Raw genomic sequence first — 21,600 nt, 5'->3', positions numbered from 1 at the left:
GCCTTAATGATAGCATTGTTATAGTTCTTCAAGTCTTCCCTATTTTATGGGTGAGGAAACAGATTCAGAGAGACAGTAGCTTGCCTCATAACATAGAGAAAGGTGGATTACAAAACCAGGATTAGGCGGTTCAATTTGCATTTTAGTATTTTTCTCTTTCTATAGGTTTTTGGGCAAAGCTCTGAATTTGGGATTTTTAAGCTTTTGTGAATCAGGTTACAGAATATTTTGGAGGCCCTAAATAGTTTAGGCTTGTTAATGAGTGGATTTACTTCTGTTCTTCATGAAAAAATATTGGTACATAAAACAATTTGAGAGCTAGAGCTGTACAAGGAATTTTCTTAGATCCCAAGGTAAAACAAGCATAACATGGCACTTGGCTCATATATGGCTTTAGGGCCCAGTTGATGGGGGCAAATTACATAGTAAATGCTCAAGAAATTATGTATGTTTGAGACTTTATAAACTGAGAAGTCTTTATATGAATGTCAGGAAATGGTGATTATTACTTGGTGCTATTTATGCATTGATTTGACCTCAACAGTGTCTCTTACACTCATGTAGGTATCACCTTAGGACAGACCTTTGATACCTCTTAACAGAATTATTCTAGTCCTCTAGTCCATTCTGCACACAGCTCTCAAAATAATCTTAAGACATAAATCTTATGACGTCTTTCCTATGCTCAAAAATTTTTAGTGTTTCCGACTCACAGAATCTCAGAGCTGATTTAGTCTAACCCATACCTAAAGAATCCTTTCTTCATTAGAGTGGACAAGTGGTAATCCATCTGTAAGGTCTGCTATGATCTTTTCCCCCTTTCTTTTCTCTCCCTTTCACCTTAGAAGCCTCCCTACCCCACTTTGATCACCTCACCTCTCAGGGGTTTACCTTACTGGGGCTGGGCTGATTATAGACACCCAGTCAGCTTTAGTACCTCTGCCTGAGTGATCCTCCCATGCTGGAATTACAGGCCTGCTCTAAGCCTCAGCTGCCTCTTCCATGAAGGCTTTCCTGAGCCCTTCAGCTAAAAACTGTTTTCCCCCCCTCCATCAATTATCTTGGCATTTTTTTTTTTGCCCCTATCATACTGTTCTATGTATCATGTTCTTATTACTTTTAAGAGATTCTTAAGTTCCTTGAAGGCAGAATCTGTACCTTTTTTTCATCTTTGAATCTCTTTAGTGACTAACAGTGCCTTGCTTATAGTAAATAACTTAATAAAGATTTGCTATTATTGAATTGAGTAGAGATTTTGGAGTTTAGATTTTCACTGTCTTGGGAAGAGTCTTTGACTGGGATTCAGGGGAATCCTAGTTTGGGTTGGAGTACCTTGTTCTGCTACTTTTTTGTGTGTGAATTTAAGTCATTTGACCTCCTTTATCTCCTTTTCTCCAACCATAAAATGAAGATTTGGGAATTATCTGGCCTCTAATCCTAAGTAATGTGTTAGAGTTGGAAAGAGCAATGGAGAGCAATCTGTAAGTCATTAACTCTCTCTGAGCCTTACTTTCTTCATTTGTAAAAAGAAGATATCCATATTGCTGATCTCTGTCCTTGTGAGGATCCAATAAAAACAATTTGCACGCAGTGCTTTGAAAGCCTTAAAGAGCATTGGAGCATTGACCTGGAGTCAGGAAGACCAGTTTCAAATCCAGATCCAGACAATTACTAGCAATCTTATGCAAATCACTTAACCTCTCTCAGCCTCAGTTTCCTTTTATGTAAAATGGGGATAATAATGGCACCTACTTTTCACAGGATTGTTGAGGATAAAATAAGACATTTGTAAAACACTTTGCAAATCTTAAAGCACTACATAAATCCTAGATAGGTGATGATGCCAGCCAGCTATTATTCTTTGCTCTCCAAGTCTCAGTTTCCTCCTTTGTAAAATGAGGGGCTGGACTAGTTGTTTGCAAAGATACTTCCAACTTAAAAATTCTGGAAATCTCTTCTCTGTGATTCAAGATAAGTACCCATTGTCTGCTCCCAGACTGTGAAGGTTGGACTGGCTTTAGGTCAAAGGAATGTGACAAGCATGGAGTGCAGGATAATTTCTAACAACTGCAAAATCCCTTTTCATTTTTCCCTAGTGAACAATTTAACGTTTATCTGAATAGTAGCCACAAGGTGGCAGCCAAAACCATTCCACTCTATTATTTCTGGCCCACACCTACCCAAATCCCAGAAACACCACAGTCTAGACTAGCTAACAGGCCGAATTCTTCCCTTGTTAGGTAAGCTTGCATGTAGACACTCACAATTCTCATTTCCAACCATCATTTCCCACTGTGCCTTTTCAGAACTGCTGCTCAGTCAAGGTGTCACGTCACACCACTGAATGCTTTGAAGGCAGGAGGGGCCAGATCTCTAGAACGGGATGTGTGCATGGAATTTGGGTGAATGACTACACAGGAGAGACCTGTTTACAAGAATCCTTTGAACTGTTGTGGGAAGAAAGTGATTAATTGTGGCTCATATTCATATGCCCTTTAGATTGATGAGAAATCTTACCAGTTTTCAGAGTGGTATTTTTGCCTGAAGTTTGATAAGGTTTGCTGGCATGTGGAGTTATTTCTAAGAACATTTCTTAAATTTCTCCCAAGCCTTCTTCTCAAGCTGTTAATATTGACTTTATAATTATATGGCTAAGGTATGGTCTTTCTCTCCTCATCCATCTGTTTTCAACTTGGTCTTGGTTGTCCTTTGTTTTAGGTTTGTATGCAATTCAGGAGCCTGTTTGATATGATGTGTTAGTCTCAAGTTTAGTGCCTGAGAGACAGGTGTCTGCACCAGCAGCCAAATGGGGAACTGAAACTTAAGGGAGAGAAACAGTACAGGTTCTATCTGTTTTGTGCTGACTGTGGTTTTTCTTTAGCCTTTTGTTTAAATTGTTTGTTGAGAAGGAGTTAAGTATTTGCGGGGGAAATCAATAAAATTGAAAAATATTTTATTTCTTTAGAGACTACATGGTATAGTAGAAAGGGTACGCGGCTGGAATAATCCATATTCCAGTATTAACTATACAACCATTGTGCTGTGGGATTCTGGGCAAGTTGCTCACCTCTCCTGGATGTTAGTTTCCCCGTCTGTAAAATGAAGAGGCTTAATTTGGTTGATTTCTAAGGTCCAAAGCTTTCTCTTCTGTTCTTGTAGTTTAAGCACATGTGTTTGAGTTCTGGCTCTATCTAGGAACAAGAACCAAGTATTGATATAGCAGCTCTAAATCTCTGATCTTCTGACCTTGTTTGTGCCCAAGGAACTAAGACCCCTTTCACTGCTAACATTTTCTGTTCCATTGCCCCTTCTGGGTATGAGGTTTCTGTGAATCTTTGTCCAAAGCAATATTGCTTCTGGTAAACACTCATTGCAGCTCTTTTCAGGCACATTCTGAAACCTATACCAAGGGTATTGTCTTTAGCCTTGGAGTTGGTATACTTTTCAAGGACAGCAGTGGAACAAGCCTGCCTCTTTCTCTGAGCTGGTCAGTGTCTGGTTCAGCCAACCCAGAGTTCCTCAGAATCTGTAGCTGACTCTGTCTTGCCCTGTTGTGGGGCCTGATGCAGTTTGAGAGTCTCTCTACAAGTCTGTTGCAACATTGGAGAACTGTGGGAGGAGAGAGTGTGCTAAGATTCAGTGTAGTTGGTTGTATATGGCAACCTGCCAGCAAGGTCTCAGTAAAATTCTTGTTAGTTCCATTTGAAAAAAACAAATAAATTTCCAAGAAAATGTTGAAGTGCTTCCTTGAAGCCTCTTGCAGTTAGCCTACAAGAGATAAATGAATTTCCCTAAATGAGTGTTTGATAGAAACTGTTCAGAAAGAACTGCTGACTCCTTTATGTCTGATGTTGGAAGGGGATATGCTGCAATGGAAAGAGCCTGGGCCTGGAAGTCAGGAGATCTCTAGTCTGCTCCCAGCTTTAATTCTTTCTGTGAACTTAGATTCCTTGGGACCCAGCTTCCTTCTCTGTGGATTGGACTTGATCTAGAAAGTCCCTTCAAGTTCTAGTATTATATCTTTTAAAGTTCCAAGTTCTTCTCAGTTCTGATATTCTGTGTTCTAAAGTACAGCTAGCTCTGAATTTTAACTTCAAAGTCCCCTTCCTACTCTTATATTTTATAAGTAATGCTTCAATAAATTTTTAAGTATAATTGTATCTAGATAGGAGTTCTTAAACTTATTTTTAATTGATAGCCATTTCAATATAATTTGTTCTTTTTATAAAACTATGCATTTAAATTTATACATTTAAAAACAATATTCTGAGAAAAGGTCTATAGGCTTCATCAGGCTGCCAAATGAAATCCAACACATACAAAAGAACCTTTGATCTAAATTGACAGTTGGTCCAAGTAAAGTCTGTTGCTGTTATGTGATACTACTGCAGCAGTAATTCTGCAACCTACTTTGAAAGTTTCCATATGGAGAAACTTTTTTTGTGTACCTATGAGTGTGCTCTTATTGGCCAGTTTTGACTGGTCTGGCCAAGAAAGAACACTATGTCCTCTGCCTAAGGAGGCAAGCATTTATTAAGCACCTACTATGTGCCTGCACACTGGGGATACAAATACAAACACAAAACAACCCCTTTCCTCAAGGGAACAATATGCACACGTATAAATACATACAAAATAAATAGGTAATTTAGGGGAGGGAAGCACAATGGAAAGACAAAAACCATAAAAGGCCTCATCAAGGAGATGGCATTTAAGCTGAAGTTGGCAGTAAATAAGTAGGAATTCCAAGAGGCAGAGTGCATATCAGGCATGGGGGACAGACCATGCAGTGATGAGAGTGATATTTTGTGTAAGGATCAGCAAAAAACAAGTCTAGTTAAACCTGAAGCATGTGAAGAAGCATAATGTATAAGGCTGGAAAGATTAGGTTAGGATCCAGTGTGGAGAGCTTTAAAGGCCAGAATTTGTATTAGAAACCAGTGGTACTCTGGAACTACTGGCATTAAGCCAAGAGTGCCATGGTCAGACCTGCATTTTAGGAACATAACTTTGGCAGTTGAGTGAAGGATAGATTGGAGAGGAGAGAGACTTGAAGCAGGGAAATCATGGGATTGTAGAAATGGAATTGATAAGATTTGGCAACTGACTGAATAAATGAGGTAGGAGAAAAGGAGTTGAGGATGACTGTAAGATTATGAACCAGCTTGATTGAGTAATGGTGGTTATTTAGGACAGAAATCTCTTACAAGGAAAACTGTTCAAAAGTAGGACCTGGGAAAACATATAGTAGATGGGTAGGTGCCTTTTCCCTTAAACTCTGACCAGAAGGTAAATAAATGCCTTTTGGGCTTGTTATAGAAGGAACTCTTACTCAGCTAGGAGATCACTTCAAGCTCTAAAATGCTGTGACTCTTTATGGGATAGTAGATTTGTTCATGCATCTCATATACTATTGAATTCTATTTTGTATGTTTCCAGTCCACTTGAAAATGTAATTATTTTGTAAAGTACTTTACAAACCTTATTGTAGTACATAAAAGTATTTAACATTTGAGTAAAGTCTTAGGAGGCAACTTTTCAGCTTCATGTGGCATGCTTCACACATTTGCATTCACCAGTGGGCATGAAAATCCTCTATGTCTCAGTGCAGTATTAATTAATTTGTATGCTTTGGAATTGCTGTCTCGCCAGTTAGTGAGCTACCTGTCACTGGGAGAGCTGGAGCAGAGGTTTTCCCCTATCAGGGAGGCTGTAAAGAATATTATTTTTTTTTGTCAGTCAACAAACATTTATTAAGTACTTACTTTGTGCTCAAGAAATACAAAGAAAGATGAAAACAAGGTACCTGAACTCAAGGAACTCACATTAAATTGGGAGGGAACTCACATTATATTGGGAACTCATAATGTTGAATTGTTTCAGTTATGTCCAACTCTTTTCTGACCCTATTTGGGCTTTTCTTTTTTTTTTTATATTTTATTTGATCATTTCCAAGCATTATTCATTAAAGACATAGATCATTTTCTTCCCCCCCCCCCCCACCCCATAGCTGACACGTAAATCCACTGGGCATTACATGTTTTCTTGATTTGAACCCATTGCTATGTTGATAATATTTGCATTAGAGTGTTCATTTAGAGTCTCTCCTCTGTCATGTCCCCTCAACCGCTGTATTCAGACAGTTGCTTTTCCTCGGTGTTTCTACTCCCACAATTTATCCTCTGCTTATGAATGGTGTTTTTTTCTCCTAGATCCCTGCAAATTGTTCAGGGACATTACACCGCCACTAATGGAGAAGTCCATTACGTTCGATTGTACCACAGTGTATCAGTCTCTGTGTACAATGTTTTCCTGGTTCTGCTCCTTTCACTCTGCATCACTTCCTGGAGGTTGTTCCAGTCTCCATGGAACTCCTCCACTTTATTATTCCTTTGAGCACAATAGTATTCCATCACCAACATATACCACAATTTGCTCAGCCATTCCCCAATTGATGGGCATCCCCTCGTTTTCCAGTTTTTGGCCACCACAAAGAGCGCAGCTATGAATATTGTAAAGAATATTATTGCATGAGATGGGGAAAGTAGACTGAATGCTCTCCAATGTCCCTTCACATTTAGGGAACCTTTATTGACCTACACCATGAAATGAAAAGAAATGTATCTCCAAAAGGAGATGTGGATAGAGAAGAACCCAGATAGATTGGTGATGAAAAAACTCACCTAGAGACCGCCCCAGGGCCAGTGAAGAGCAACCTCCTTGAAACTATATGAAAACACAAGTTTATTTTGTTATTAAGGTTAGGGAACTGATAGTTCGGATTCAATATGTCCTTGAATCTACAAAGCTCTACCTCTACCCACTTCCTATGCTCCTCTCTCGAGGAAGCCCTACAGATCTTCTTAAGCCCTTCTTATCAGCTCCCTGATCTTTCTAAAACCAAAAACCATCTGACTAACTTTCTAGACTAGGAATTCTCGATTTTTAATCAACTAACCTTAGTTGTCTCTAAAAGGGGCTAGTGAGAATGGACTCACAAGTGGACTGAGTCCTTTCCCAAGCCTGGGGTTGGTTTCTTAGGTTATTACCTAAAGTCCCAGGTGTTAAAAACCCTTTGGTTTACCTTAGCCAAATTGTCCGTAGCACTGCAGGGAAACCCATATCTCCTCCTAGCTATGTTCCAGGCCCAAACCCTCCAAGTTTCTCCACAAAACTATTCAGGTTACAGGAGCTGATGGAGCAGCCGTTCACCCTTCCAGCTCAGAGACAGGACAGTTGTATAGTGACCATTAACTCAGTTAAATCCCCAAGCCCTCCTCTGCAGTGGCTTCTCCTTCTAGAATCTTTTCCCAGGGTTCATGGCTAAATTCTCCTCTCTCCCTTTTAGAGACAACTTTTGCATTTTTCCTTATCCCTTATCTTTCTATCCTTACAGACTGCCTCTCATTATATTAGAACAGGGTAGGAGTCTCCAAATCACATTCTGTTTATATGTCATGGAGTAACTGGCATTATACCAACCTTTCAAGTCCAGGTTAGCCCTTCTTCTTCATTTCTATTTGTAAAGATGCCTTCTTAATTTATGTAGAAATACGTGGTTTATCTCAATTTGTAATTTTAGTTTACAAGTATCACACTTTTTCTGATGACAGTGATACTGTATGTGGGTGAGCTCTGCTGAGTCAGAAATCTTTCTGGCTCTTTATCTCTCCTGTCCCTCTATGCTCCTCTGCCTCCTTCATGGTTGCCCACCCCCACCCCTCCTTCCCCCTTCCTACTCCTTACCTGCACATTGGGTCTAACCTTTAGCAACTGTAGTCTTTGTGGTTTTCTGTATGTAATTGGTAGCAGTAAACAAGTTCCCTTCCCCAAATGATTTAACCTTTTCTTTCAAATATCATCAGATTTTTTTCCCCCAAAGGAGATGTGGCTTCGATTTCGATCATGCTTGTATATGTGTGAATGAAAAATGAAACCAATTTTATAAATGGTCTAGATAATGGTTTAACTTTTAGTATGCCTAGGGAAAGGTGTTCACATGTTGCCTGTTTTTGGAGTGCCACTTCATTCCTCCCTCACTAGTCTTCTTCTCTTGAAATCTTACTCACTATAAGACTGCAGTATTGAGAGCTAGAAAGGAAATTAGAGATCACTTCACATGAGAAGTGAATTCACGTGGCCCAAATTACATAGGCAATAAGTTGAATGCTGAGATTTAAACTCGGGTCTTCCAATGGGAAAATCAGTGTTTCTGCTGAAGCACCTACAATTGGTTCAACCTTCTACCCAATATAGGAGTCCCTTCTCTAAATTCCCTCTCAAAAAAGCCATATTGTTTCTATTTAGATAATTCCAGTGTGGGGTAACTTTCTACCTTACCAAGTATCCTGTTTCATTGTAGTATAGTTCTAGGTATTAGAATTTTTTTTTTTAGGCCAAAATCTGCCTCACTATGACTTCCAACCTTTGGCCCCAATTCTGCCCTGTGAAGATTAAATAAATAGGCTTATTCCTCCATCTATGTGACTGTGCTTGAAGTATTTGGAGACAACAACTCTATCTCCCTTTAGTCTTCTCTTCTCCATATTCCTCACGTGACAGTTTCCAAACCTTTCATGATCTTGTTCACCATCCTCTGGAGTTTGTTTGTCCTTTTAAAACATGGCACTCAGAAGTAATGAAACTCCAGGTATGGCCTGGTCAAAATAAAGTGGGACTCTGACCTCCCTTGATCTGGATACTACATTTTAACTAATTTAGCCAAAAGCTGAGTTTGGCCCAGTTCCAATGCCCTCTGATCATGCAGCCCATTTTGGTCATTTCAGAAAAAAATAGTTTTCATCATCTACCTCAAATAACGCTTTATTCATACCAAGTAGTCCCAAAGAGTTTTGTACCCCAAATAAGGACATCTGGATTGAAATCTTGATTCTGAATACATTTCTGAACCTTAGTTTTTTAAAATGGTTATAACCTCTTCTACTTACCTTATAGGATTGCTATAAAAAAATGCATTGAAAATCTAGAAGGGCTATAGGAATAATAGCCAATACTGATATGTATGTTAAGATTTGCAAAGTATTTCACAAATTTTATCTCATTTGATATTCACAACAACCCTGTGAGGTAGATGCTATTGTTATACCATTTTACCGCAAGGAAACTTAAGCCGAGATAAGGTACCAAGCTTGAAGTTGGGAGGACCTGCAGTCAAATGTGGCCTCAGATACTTCCTAACTGTATGACCCTGGGCAAGCCACTTATCACCACTTATCCCCAATTGCCTAGCCCTTCTGCCTTGGAACTGATAGTATATATCAATTCTAAGACAGAAGGTAAGGGTTTCTTTAAAAATTAAAAAAAATCAGTAGGCAAACTTTTAATTAAATAGTGCTTACTATGTGCCAAATGCTATTTATGCTAGGCATTGAGGATACAAAGACAAAAATGGAGCATTCCCTGCCCTCAGGGAGCTTGCATTCTATCAGGGAAAACATATAAATACAGTAAAAGTATTATAGAAAATAAAATATGATAAAAATAGCTAGCATTTATATATAGTGCAGTAAGGTTTACAAAGCATTTTACATAAATGTCATCTCATTTTATCCTCACAGCAATGCGAGTTAAATTAGCAGCTGATGGATTAGTAAAGGCTGTTAAGAGATTCTACAAGTTGTATGTCATGTGAGAATGCATTACAAGCACGGGAGGCAGACAGTACAAAGGTTAGGTGACAGGAGATGGCTATAAGGAACAGCAAGATGTTTTTGACTGGACTGTAGTCCAGGAATAAGTACCAATGCAGAATAAGGATGGGAAGGCAAGTTGGGGGGCAGGTTGCAAAGGGCTATAAAAACTTTATATTTAAGGGAATCATTGGAGTTAAGTTGGAAACTGATATGGTCAAACTTACACTTTAGGAAACTCGTTTTGGCATCTGTGTAAAAATGGGTTAAAGAGAGAAGAGTCTTTTTAGCCCTGGTGATAATTTAGGGAGCTATTGTAACAGTCTAGGTCTGAATTAAGCTGATGACTCTCTGAGTAGATTAAAGGGGATGGATTTGAGAATAATATGAAGGTTGAAATGACAAGATCTGGCAAATGATTAGACATAAGGGTTGAAAGAGAATATGAGGAGTCAAGAAAAAAGTTACCAAGGTTGCAAGCCTAGGAAAATTGAAAGATAGTAGTATGATTGACAGAAATAGAAATACTCAAAGTGTGGTAGTTTGGGGAAAAGAAAATAAGTTGAAGTTTGGACATGTTGAATTTGAGACACTTATGTGACAGTCACCAGTTTAAAATATCTAGTAAGCGGCTTGATAGTGCAATTAATAGGGTGCCGGACCTGGAATCAGGAAGACTCATCATATGTCCTTAGACACTAACTTGCTGTGTGACTGTGGACAAGTCACTTAACCCTGTTTGTTTCCTCATCTGTAAAGTGATCTGGAGAATGTAGGACTTAATTAATTTTTCCAATTTCCAATTTCTCCAAGTATATTTTATGAAGTTTATTAATAATCACTTGAAGTAAAGGAATAAAAAGATAATTATCTAACAAAATATAAGGCCACATGAGTAGATTCCTCTGCCACTCACCTCACACCACCTCTGCCAAACGGGATCACAGGAAGAGAGCGAGAGGTATATCTTGCCTATGTCAGCATATAATATGAGAAGGAACATGGGATGCTGGGAATTGTAGTTCTGGGGTTCAGATTCCAATTACACAAGGTGGAAACAGCAAACCATTCCAGTAATCTTTGCCAAGAAAATCCCAAATGACGTCAGACGTGACTGAAATGACTGAACAACAATGGTGGGACATTATCAGTTTAAATTATCTAGTAGGCATATGGATATGTATAGTTGGACCTCAGGAGAGAAACTACACCTGAATCTTTAGATCTGGGATTCATCTTCATAAAAATGATCATTAAACCCATGGGAACTGATGAAGTCACTAAGTGACAAAGTATAAAGAAAATAGAGGCACATTATATACATAATTAATGGGAGTTATATATAAATGATGATCCAGGAAAGGAAACTGAGGAGCAGTCAAACAGCTTGGAGCAGAATCAAGAGAGAGGTGTTACTGATACCTAAAGAGGAGAGTATCCAGGAGAAGAGATAATTAACCGTGTCAAAGAGAGTGAGAGTGACAAGGATGAGGATTAAGGAAAGGCAGTTAGGTTTGTCAGTTAGTATGTTATTGGTAGTGGTATCTGAAAATTTAGAGAGGAGGAAGTGTCAAGGATAAGAGAATGACCAACAAAACTCTGCAGAGAGATCAAGGAGGATGAGGTTTGAGAAGAAGCCATTAGATTTGGCAATTAAGAGATTATTAGTTATTTTGGAGAGCGTAGTTTCAGTTGAATGATAAAGTTTCTGTGTTCTAAGCATTAGTGATTCAAAGGCATACTTTCAGTATACAGAAAATAGCACATGGTCTACATGTTGGTTCTTAGTTTCTATTCTTTCCCTTGACTGGAATATCTTTTCAACATACTAAGAATCATAGAATATAGGAATTTAAAAAGGCCTTTATTACAAGGGAACGCAGACTAATGGGACTTTAAGGCCTGTAGGACCCAGAATGTCTAAACTGGAAGGGACTTTATGAATCACCTAGTTCATTTGACAGATGAAGAAACTGAGGTCCTTGGATCCCAAGAGTAAAAGTTACTTTCCCAAATCAGTTGTAGAACTTGACTAAAACTTAGGTCTCTTGACTTCTTTCTGAAATAGAGTGCCACAGATGAAAGTTCCTTTAAAAGTGCCATGACTTTAGTTACCTTTATAAGCCCAGTGCCTCAGAGATTTCCTGTGGTCTTTATCTGGTTGAATCTGTTGTCTCTTATTAAAAGCAGATTCCTTGAATTGCCTGAATTCAGGGTTTCCTGGCCCCTGGGCAGTTATTTCCTGTAGGCTTGTGAGTTTCCTCTGAGGGGAAGCTTTGAAAAGAATCAGGATTCAAGTAAAATTTGCCTCTTATTCCCTGGTGTAGGGAAAAGGTAAGCTCTATTTCTCATATTTTGCTCTGTTAAGCTTGGGCAATAAACCCAATCTAGAGGAATAGTTCTAAAGGTTAGGGGAACCATACTTGACATATACTATTGTCAAGTCCCTGTCCAAACTTCTGAAGAAACATTTCTGTGCTCCAAGTTTGTTGGTAAAGACTTCAAAGGGTGGGATCTCATTTAACACAGAAGTCATTTAGATAGTGAAGAAGAAATCCAGAGCTGGATTAGCTCTGGACTAGCTGTCCTTCAGTGCAGGAGGTGATGCCTGCTAGGTATGAAGTATAGGGGAAATGATTTTACCTCTTTGGGCTTTAGCTTCCTCTTCTGCAAATTGGAGAGTATAATCTTTGCCCTTTTTATCCCTCAGGGATATTTGGAGAATTAAATGAGACAACTAATTTAAATTGCCTTGTAAACTCTAAAGTTTTGTATAAAATGGGAAGCAGCTTGATGCAGTAGATTTAACTAACCCACAATTCATTCATCCTTGTCATTGAGTGGCTATCACTGTAGATCAACAGCATAGATTAGTGATGGTGAACCCTTTAGATACTGAGTGCCTAAACTATAACCCTCACATTGCATGTGAGCCCTATTGCTTTATCCCAGGCAGGGGAATGAGGAAAAGTTCCCATTGGGCTGCTGGGCAGAGGGATGGGTGATGTTAGAAATGTCCAAATGTATAGTTAAGCAAAACAAATTCTCTCTTTGGCCACATCCCCCCAAAATATACCTGAGCCTATTCCTTTTCTATCTGGAAATGAGTAGCTTGTTTTATCACAAGTCCTCTATACTCATAGTTAATTATCACATTGGTGAGTGTTCTTATTGTTCTTATATAAAATGTTTTCCTAGTTTTGCTCACTTCATTCTGTGTCATTCCATGTTTTCCCAGGTTTCTTAGAAATCATTCCCTTCATTTTTTCATAAACCACAATTGTAGTCCATTGCATTTATATACCATAACTTGTTGAGTCATTCCCCAGCTTATCATATCCTTTCGTTTTCCAGTTCTTTGCCACCAGAAAATTGCTGCTTTAAGTATTTTTGTACATTTGTGTCTTTTCTCCTTTCTTTGATCTCTTTGGGATATAAACCTAGTAGTGGTATTGTTTAGTCAGAGGACCTTTATCTTTGTTTTAAAAATAGGTGGGGAACTGGGGACAAAAGAAAGGAAAATGTATACAAGGACATGATATAAAGAAATACACAATTTGTGGTATCAGAGGAGACAAGGAAATATGTTGAAGAGATAGTTTGAAGATAAAATTGATGGGCCTTCGCAACAGATTGTATTTGGGGAATGAGAGAATTAGGAGTCAAAGATGACACTCAGATCATGAGCCTGAGTGATGGATGATGGTACCCTCAAAGGGAAGTTTGAAAGAAGGGGAGGGTTTGGGAAAAAAAATGAATTTAGTTTTGGAAATGTTGAATTTACAATGTCTATGGGACATTGAGTTGAGACGTCAAGTAGACAATTGGAGATACATGAATAGTTCAATAGAGAGGCTGAGGCCAAATAAATAAATAGATTTGAGAATCTATAAGCATAAAGATGATCATTGAATCCATAGAAGCTGGTGATATCACTAAGTGAAATTGTAAACAGGAAGGAGAGCAGGGGACCCAAAGCAATCCTATGGTATACCCACAGTTGATATCACCTGCATGAAAATCCAGCAAAAGAGATTGAGAAGGAATGGTCAGATAGATAAGAGGAGAACCAGGAGAGAATAAATACCCTAAAAATCTAGAGAGAAAAGAATATCAAGGAGAAAAGGATGACTGACCATATCAGAAACTACAGAAAGGTCAAGAAGGAAGAGGATTGAAAAAATACCATTAGATCTGACAGTTGATTATCTTTTTTTTTCTTCTTCTTCTACTGGTAACTTTGCCCTAAGGCTTGGGGCCTCAGTGCAGTTTTGAACAAGGCCCTGGAATTCTTCTTAGGCTAATACCAACCAGCCAGGAACTGTCTTGCTCTGGAATCATTTGGGGGTTGGGGTCTTCACTGATGACTTGGGCAGAAACTCCAACCTTACACCAGCCTGTTGTACTATAGACTGCCATGTGATGGAGTGTGGGACCTCCTATCAAGCTTGAACAGGCAAGCTGCCATAGACTTGGGGCCTCACTATAATTTGGCTAGTACCCAGGTTCAGAACTTGGCACACTAGGTGGGGGGAGGCAGCTTGTACCCTTCTGTGTGTGTTTCACTTTTGGCTCCCCTCTTACCCCAGTGAAATAGACTGTCTCTGCCTACCTTTCAAGTTGTTTTCTACAAAAGAGGGGGTACTTCACTCCAATCCCCTCATTGGTTTTGTGACTCCTATATTTGTTTTGAGGCACTATTTTAAAGTTGATTTGAGAGTATTCTCAGAGTGGTTCCAGCTTTCCATGTTGCTACTCCACCATCTTGGTTCCACCACCTCTGGAGACAGCAGTTTCCATTCAATGATGAAGTCAGAAGCTAGAATGTAGAAAGTTAAAAAGTGAACAAAAGGAAAGAAAGTGGAGGCATTAATTATAGATGACTTTCTCAGGGTTTCTAGTCACAAAAGGGAAAAGATATATGAGACAATAGTTAGTAGGAATGGATAAATCAAATGAAGATTTTATTTTTTGTTGTTGTTTTTAAGGGCAGAGGCAACATGGATATTTTTGGAGGTGGTAGAGAAGCAGCCAATAGACAGGAAAAGATTACAGATAAATGAGAATGGAAAAATATTGTAAGGGGCAATCTCCTGGGGAAGATTGGCTGGAATGGGATCACTTGTGCATATAGAAGGGTTTACCTTGGAAAGGAAATAGTTCACTTAATTATGTGGGATATGGTTGAAGGAGGAGATAATGATAGAAAGTATCCGAGAGATATGAGATGAGGAAGAGGGGAGAAAGGGGAGCTGTCAGCAAACAGCCCTGCAGGCTTGTGATTGCAGAAATTCAGATTCAAGGTTGAAACAAAGAAAAACTATCTCAAGGGAGAATGGACTAAGAGTGGTAGTGATAGTAGGTTTCCTCTCCCTAGAAATCTTTAATAAGAATCTAGGTGATGACTTGTGTATAAACAGGCCATTTAAAAGGATTTTTGCCCAGGTACAGGTTAGAGAAGATGATCTCTCAGTTCTCTCCCAATTGAGATTTTGTGATTCTGAATCAGAGGGACCTGGGTTCAAATCCTGACTCTTCCCCTTACTACTTATAAGATTTTGGTCAAATACTTTACTTCATTTCTCCTGGACTGTTTCCTTAGTGAGAAGGTTAGAATGGATAACTGCTAAGGTCATTTCCCCTCTAAATCTATTATTTTTGCTCTGACAACTAGACATCTGTATAGACAGTTCTTATCAAAGCAAATGCTTGGGACATTGAGTGGTAACTAACTTTTCCTGCATCATATATAACATATATTACAGATGGAACTTCAATCCAAGTTGTCCTGATACCAAGTTTTGGTGACTAATTGAATGTGTAGAGTGAAGGAGAGTGAGGAATTGAGCCAGGACATTGAAGTTTCAAACTAGAATGATGGCAGTACCCTCCAGAGAAACAGGAAAGACAGGGACTCTTTTACTGAAATTTTGTGCCTTCACACATTAGGCACTTTGTGAATGGTTCTGGCTTCAGTTTCCTCATCTACAAAATGATAGAGTCGAACCAGATGACTCCTGAAGCCTCTTTTCTCATTGGTAGGCCAAATCTTATCCTCATTTAATGACAAGGAGCCTCAAATTCAGAGACATTCTTTTTTATACATACAGTCACATAGCTAGAGAGTGTCTGACCTTGTTCTTGAAATTGAGTCCAATGATTTTTTCTACTATAATATAGAGCTTAATTTGACTAAAATTTTTTTTAAAAATCATATCCTTAGAAGTATATGGATAAATGTAGTATTCCCAAATTTAGTCTTTTATTGAACCCTTCCCTTTAAGAGAGACAGACAGAGAGAGAGAGAGAGAGACCTTTCCAGATTTCTTAGGCCACTTCTAACAGTACTGCTCGTTCACATTCTCCAGATAGTTAGATTTTCTAAATTTAGTCAGCCAGCAATGTGAGCACCACATATTTTTGGTTAGTCTCTCCTGGCTGTACTGAGTGAGTGAGCATATAGCTGCTTCATGCTCCTGTCCTGACGAGCTTGCATTCCTCAGCCCTGCAGTAGTGGCATTCCTGGGCTGGGGATCACGTGGATATGGATCACCAACTGGCATTTTCAGCCTCAGAGAGTGCCTCCAGACCCCTCTGGCCCAATGCACACTCCTTCTTCCCTCCCACTTCTGATTTTCACTGTTGCTGGCATTTGCTCTCTCCAGCTTACTGAGGAAGGTTTTGCAGCCCTTGGAAACTTTTCATTGTCAGAGTATGGCATGTGGTACAAATTTAGAATCCCAAAATACCATCTAATTTAGCACATGCTGTTACAGTTGCTTAGATGGAAGGCATGTATTTTAGGGAAAGGCCAGAAAGCAATAGGCTGTTCTTTCCCTAAGAATGCAAACTTTTGGTGGCAGAAATTCAGTTTAATTTGTTTTTCCCACTGGGGAGAAGGAATATCACATAACCCTATAATTCATTGACTCACAAACTGTTCCTTTTTGCTGGATACTTTGCAAGACAACCTGTGCTGAACAGAAAGAGGCTTGAACAGAAAGAGACTTTCACTCACGATTACAAAAGATGGGAAAGATAGAACACTCAGGTGATTATGGTTTCTGAGAATTGCCCATAATCCATAGTCAGAAGTAGTTGTTCAGTACTGCATAACCCCAGCCCATAGAAATAGGAGCAATCAGCAGAAATTGGAGAAAGCAAAATCTACCTTCCACCTTCCCACCCCAAGGAAAATCTTCTTAGCAATTAAAGCTGCCTGCCCCTGAGTAGAATGGAGGGATGCCTGGGAGCCATAATTGGCTCATTTGTGGAAGACTTCATGTGGAGGCAGATGACCCCTTGATGGGAGAAGTGAATTCCTTGTAGATACAGGTTGGACCAGAGTTGCTCTGAGTGTCTCTTCACCCTTGAGTTTCTGTCATAAATCCCTGTTTAGGATTAAGCGTGCGCGCGAGCGTGTGTGTGTGTGTGTGTGTGTGTGTGTGTGTGTGTGTGTGTGTGTGTGTGTGTGTATTCTTTTTTATTCCATCTGAAGCTTTGAAACAGAACTGGACAGTTAAGTCAGTGCTTTGTAGCATTAATATTGTTTGACTGACTCCTTTCCACTATACATTCTTTGTATCCTCTGGTGAGTCTTTTTAAAAAAATTCAATTTTCTATTCAGAGGCAGGTAGGTGGTACAATGGATAGAGCTCTGGACCTGACTTGAAGAAGACTTAAGTTCAAATGTGACCTCAGACACTGTATAACCTTGGGCAAGTTACTGAACCTTGTTGTAAAATGGAGACAATAATATTACCTACCTCCCAGGGTTGTTGTGAGGATCAAATGAGGTAATATTTGTAAAGTGCTTAACAGTCTTTGGCACATAGTATGGGATTATAAATACTAATGATGATGATGATGTTTGCTTTCTCTTCATCCTCATCTTTTGAGAAAACAAGAAAAACAAAATCATACATGTATAGTTAAGCAAAAGAAATTCAAGCATTGACCATGTCTGTCCTATTCCACTCTCATCTCCTCCTCCACCTGCCAAAAATATGCTGCAGTCTGCGATTAGCTCTCCATCTGGAGGTGGGCAGAATGTTTTATTATTGGTCCTCTAGAGTTAAGATTAGTCTTTGTATTGATCAAAGTCCCCAAGTCATCCAGAGTTGATTATCTTTACAATAATGTTGTTGTAATTTTTTTTCAATTTAAACATTATTTTATTTGGTTATTTTCAAACACTATTCCTTGGAAACAAAGATCCTTTTCTTATCCTCCCCCCTCCCACTGCCCCTCCTCTAGCCAACACATGATTCCAATGGGTATCACATGTGTCCTTGCTTCAAACCCATTTCCATGTTGTAGGTATTTGTATTAGGGTGTTCATTTAGAGTCTCTCCTCATTCCTGTCCCTTCCACCCCTGTAGTCAAGCAGTTGCTTATCTTTGGTGTTTTTACTCCCACTGTTTGTCCTTTGCTTGTGGATAGTGTTTTTTTTTCCTGGATCCCTGCAGGATGTTCAGGGACATTGCATTGACACTAATGGAGAAGTCCATTACGTTCGATTGTATCACAGTGTGTCAGTCTCTATATATAATGTTTTCCTGGTTCTGCTCCTCTCATTCTACATCACTTCCTGTAGGTTGTTCCAGTCGCCATGGAATTCCTCCACTTTATTATTCCTTTGAGCACAATAGTATTCCATCACCAACAGATGCCACAATTTGTTCAGCCATTCCCCAATTGAAGGGCATCCCCTCGTTTTTCAATTTTTGGCCACCACAAAGAGCGCAGCTATGAATATTCTTGTACAAGTCTTTTTCTTTATTATCTCTTTGGGGTACAAGCTCAGCAGTGCTATGGCTGGATCATAGGGGAAACATTATTTTATTGCCCTTTGGGCATAGTTCCAAATTGCCCTCCAGAATGATTGGATCATTTCACAACTCCACCAGCAATGAATTAATGTCGGCTTTGCCACATCCCCTCCAGCATTCACTACTTTCCTTTGCTGTCATGTTAGCCAATCTGCTAGGTGTGATACCTCAGAGTTGTTTTGATTTGCATCTTTCTGATTATAAGAGATGTAGAGCACTTTTTCATGTGCTTATTAATAGTATTGATTTCTTTGGCTGAAAACTGCCTGTTCATGTCCCTTGCCCATTTATCAATTGAAGAATGTCTTTAGTACAATTGACTTAGCTCTTTATAAATTTGAGTAATTAGACCATTGTCAGAGGATTTTGTTATGAAAATTGTTTCCCAATTTGTTGCTTTCCTTCTCAATTTGGTTGCATTGGTTTTGTATGTACAAAACCTTTTTAATTTGATGTAATCAAAATTGTTTATTTTACATTTTGTGACGCTGGGTCTTGCTTGGTTTTAAAGTCTTTCCCTTCCCACAGGTCTGATATGTATATTATTCTGTGATCACCTAATTTACTTATAGTTTCCTTCTTTATGTTCAAGTCATTCACCCATTCTGAATTTATGTGTGAGTTTATGAGTGTAGGGTGTGAGGTGTTGATCCAAACCTATTCTCTCCCACACTGTCTTCCAGTTTTCCCAGCAGTTTTTGTCAAATAGTGGGTTTTTGTCCCAGAAGATGGGCTCTTTGGGTTTGTCATATACTGTCTTACTAGGGTCACTTACCCCAAGTAAGTACCTTTCTGTCTCTTAGCCAGTACCAAATTGTTTTGATGACCACTGCTTTATAATAGAGTTTGAGATCTGGGACTACAAGGCCACCTTCCTTTGTATTTTTTTTTTCATGATTTCCCTGGATATCCTTGATCTTTTGTTCTTCCAAATGAACTTTGTTATGGTTTTTTCTAATTCAGTAAAAAAATTTTTTGAAAGTTCAATGGGTATGGCACTAAATAGATAAGTTTGGGTAAGATGGTCATTTTTATTATATTGGCTCGTCCTATCCATGAGCAGTTAATGTTTTTCCAATTGCTCAAGTCTAGTTTTATTTGCATGGAGAGTGTTTTGTAGTTGTGTTCATATAGTTCCTGTGTTTGTCTCGGGAGATAGATTCCTAAGTATTTTATTTTGTCTAAGGTGGTTTTGAATGGGATTACTCTTTCTAATTCTTGCCTCTGAGCTGTGTTGGAAATATATAGAAATGCTGATGACTTATGTGGGTTTATTTTGTGCCCTGCAACTTTGCTAAAGTTGTTGATTATTTCGACTAGCTTTTTGGTTGATTCTCTAGGATTCCTTAAGTAGACCATCATATCATCCACAAAGAGCGATAGCTTGGTCTCCTCCTTGCCTATTTTGATGCCTTCACTTTCTTTTTCTTCTCTAATTGCTACTGCTAGTGTTTCTAGTACAATGTTAAATAATAGAGGTGATAATGGGCAACCTTGTTTCACTCCTGATCTTATTGGGAATTCATCTAGTTTATCCCCATTGCAGATGATGTTAGTTGATGGTTTTAGATATATACTGTTTATTATTTTTAGGAAAGACCCTTCTATTCCTATGCTTTCTAGTGTTTTTAATAGGAATGAGTGTTGTATTTTATCAAAGGCTTTTTCTGCATCTATTGAGATAATCATGTGATTTTTGTCTGTTTGTTGATATGGTCAATTATGTGGATGGTTTTCCTAATATTGGACCAGCCCTACATTCCTGGTATAAATCCTACTTGATCATAAAGAATGATCCTCCTGATCACTTGCTGGAGTCTTTTTGCTAGTATCCTATTTAAGATTTTTGTATCTATATTCATTAGGGAGATTGGTCTATAGTTTTCTTTCTCCATTTTCAACCTGCCTGGCTTTGGAATCAGTATCATGTTTAGGTCAAAAAAGGAATTTGGTAGAACTCCGTCTTTGCTTATTATGTCAAATAGTTTGTATAGTATTGGGATTGGCTGTTCTGTGAAAGTTTGATAGAATTCACTTGTGAATTCATCCGGCCCTGGGGATTTTTTCTTAAGGAGTTCTTTGATGACTTGTTGGATTTCATTTTCTGATGTGGGATTATTTAAGAATTCTATTTCTTCTTCTGTTAATCTAGGCAATTTATATTTTTGTAAATATTCATCCATATCACCTAGGTTGGTATATTTATTGCCATATAATTGGGCAAAGTAGTTTTTAATGATTGCCTTAATTTCTTCTTCATTGGAGATGAAGTCCCCCTTTTCATCTTTGATGCTGTTAATTTGCCTTTATTCTTTCCTTTTTTAAATTAGATTGACCAGTAGTTTGTCTATTTTGTCTGTTTATTCAAAGTACAAGCTTCTAGTCTTGTTTATTAGTTTAATCATTGTATCACTTTAGATTTTATTAATTTCTCCCTTAATTTTTAGGATCTCTAGTTTGGTTTTCTTCTGGGGGTTTCTAATTTGTTCGCTTTCAAGTTTTTTGATTTGCATGTCCAATTCATTGATCTCTGCCCTCCCTAATTTGTTAATATATGCACTCAAGGATATGAATTTTCCTCTGAGTACTGCTTTGGCTGCATCCCATAAGGTTTGAAAGGATGTCTCACCATTGTCATTTTCCTCGATGAAATTATTAATTGTTTCTATGATTTCTTCTCTAACTAACTGATTTTGGAGTATCATATTATTTAATTTCCAATTAATTTTTGATTTGGGTCTCCATGTACCCTTACTAATCATTATTTTTATTGACTTATGATCTGAAAAGGTTGCATTTATTATTTCTGCTTTTCTGCATTTGTATGCCATGTTTCTGTGACCTAGTGTATGATCTATCTTTGTGAATGTGCCATGTGGTGCTGAGAAGAAGGTGTATTCCTTTTAGTCCCTATTTATTTTTCTCCATATGTCTATTAACTCTAATTTTTCTAAGATTTCATTCACCTCTTTTACCTCTTTGTTATATATTTTTTGATTTGATTTATCTAAATTTGATAGTGGTTGGTTCAAGTCTCCCACTAATATGATTTTACTGTCTATTTCCTCCTTCAATTCTTCTAGTTTTTCCATTAGAAATTTGGGTGCTATACTAAGTGG

General features: G+C 38.4%; 1 protein-coding gene across 2 annotated transcripts in view; it reads left to right on the top strand.

Moving 5' to 3' along the window:
* Positions 1 to 21,600, top strand: part of GNG7 (G protein subunit gamma 7) — a 407,763-nt gene that overhangs the window by 124,841 nt on the left and 261,322 nt on the right. The window lies entirely within an intron of this gene.

Source organism: Monodelphis domestica, chromosome 3, assembly GCF_027887165.1.
Source record: "Monodelphis domestica isolate mMonDom1 chromosome 3, mMonDom1.pri, whole genome shotgun sequence".
In the NCBI taxonomy this organism is placed as follows: Eukaryota; Metazoa; Chordata; class Mammalia; order Didelphimorphia; family Didelphidae; genus Monodelphis; species Monodelphis domestica.
The sequence above is the reverse complement of the archived record's forward strand: the minus strand, read 5'-3'. Positions and strand labels throughout refer to the sequence as shown.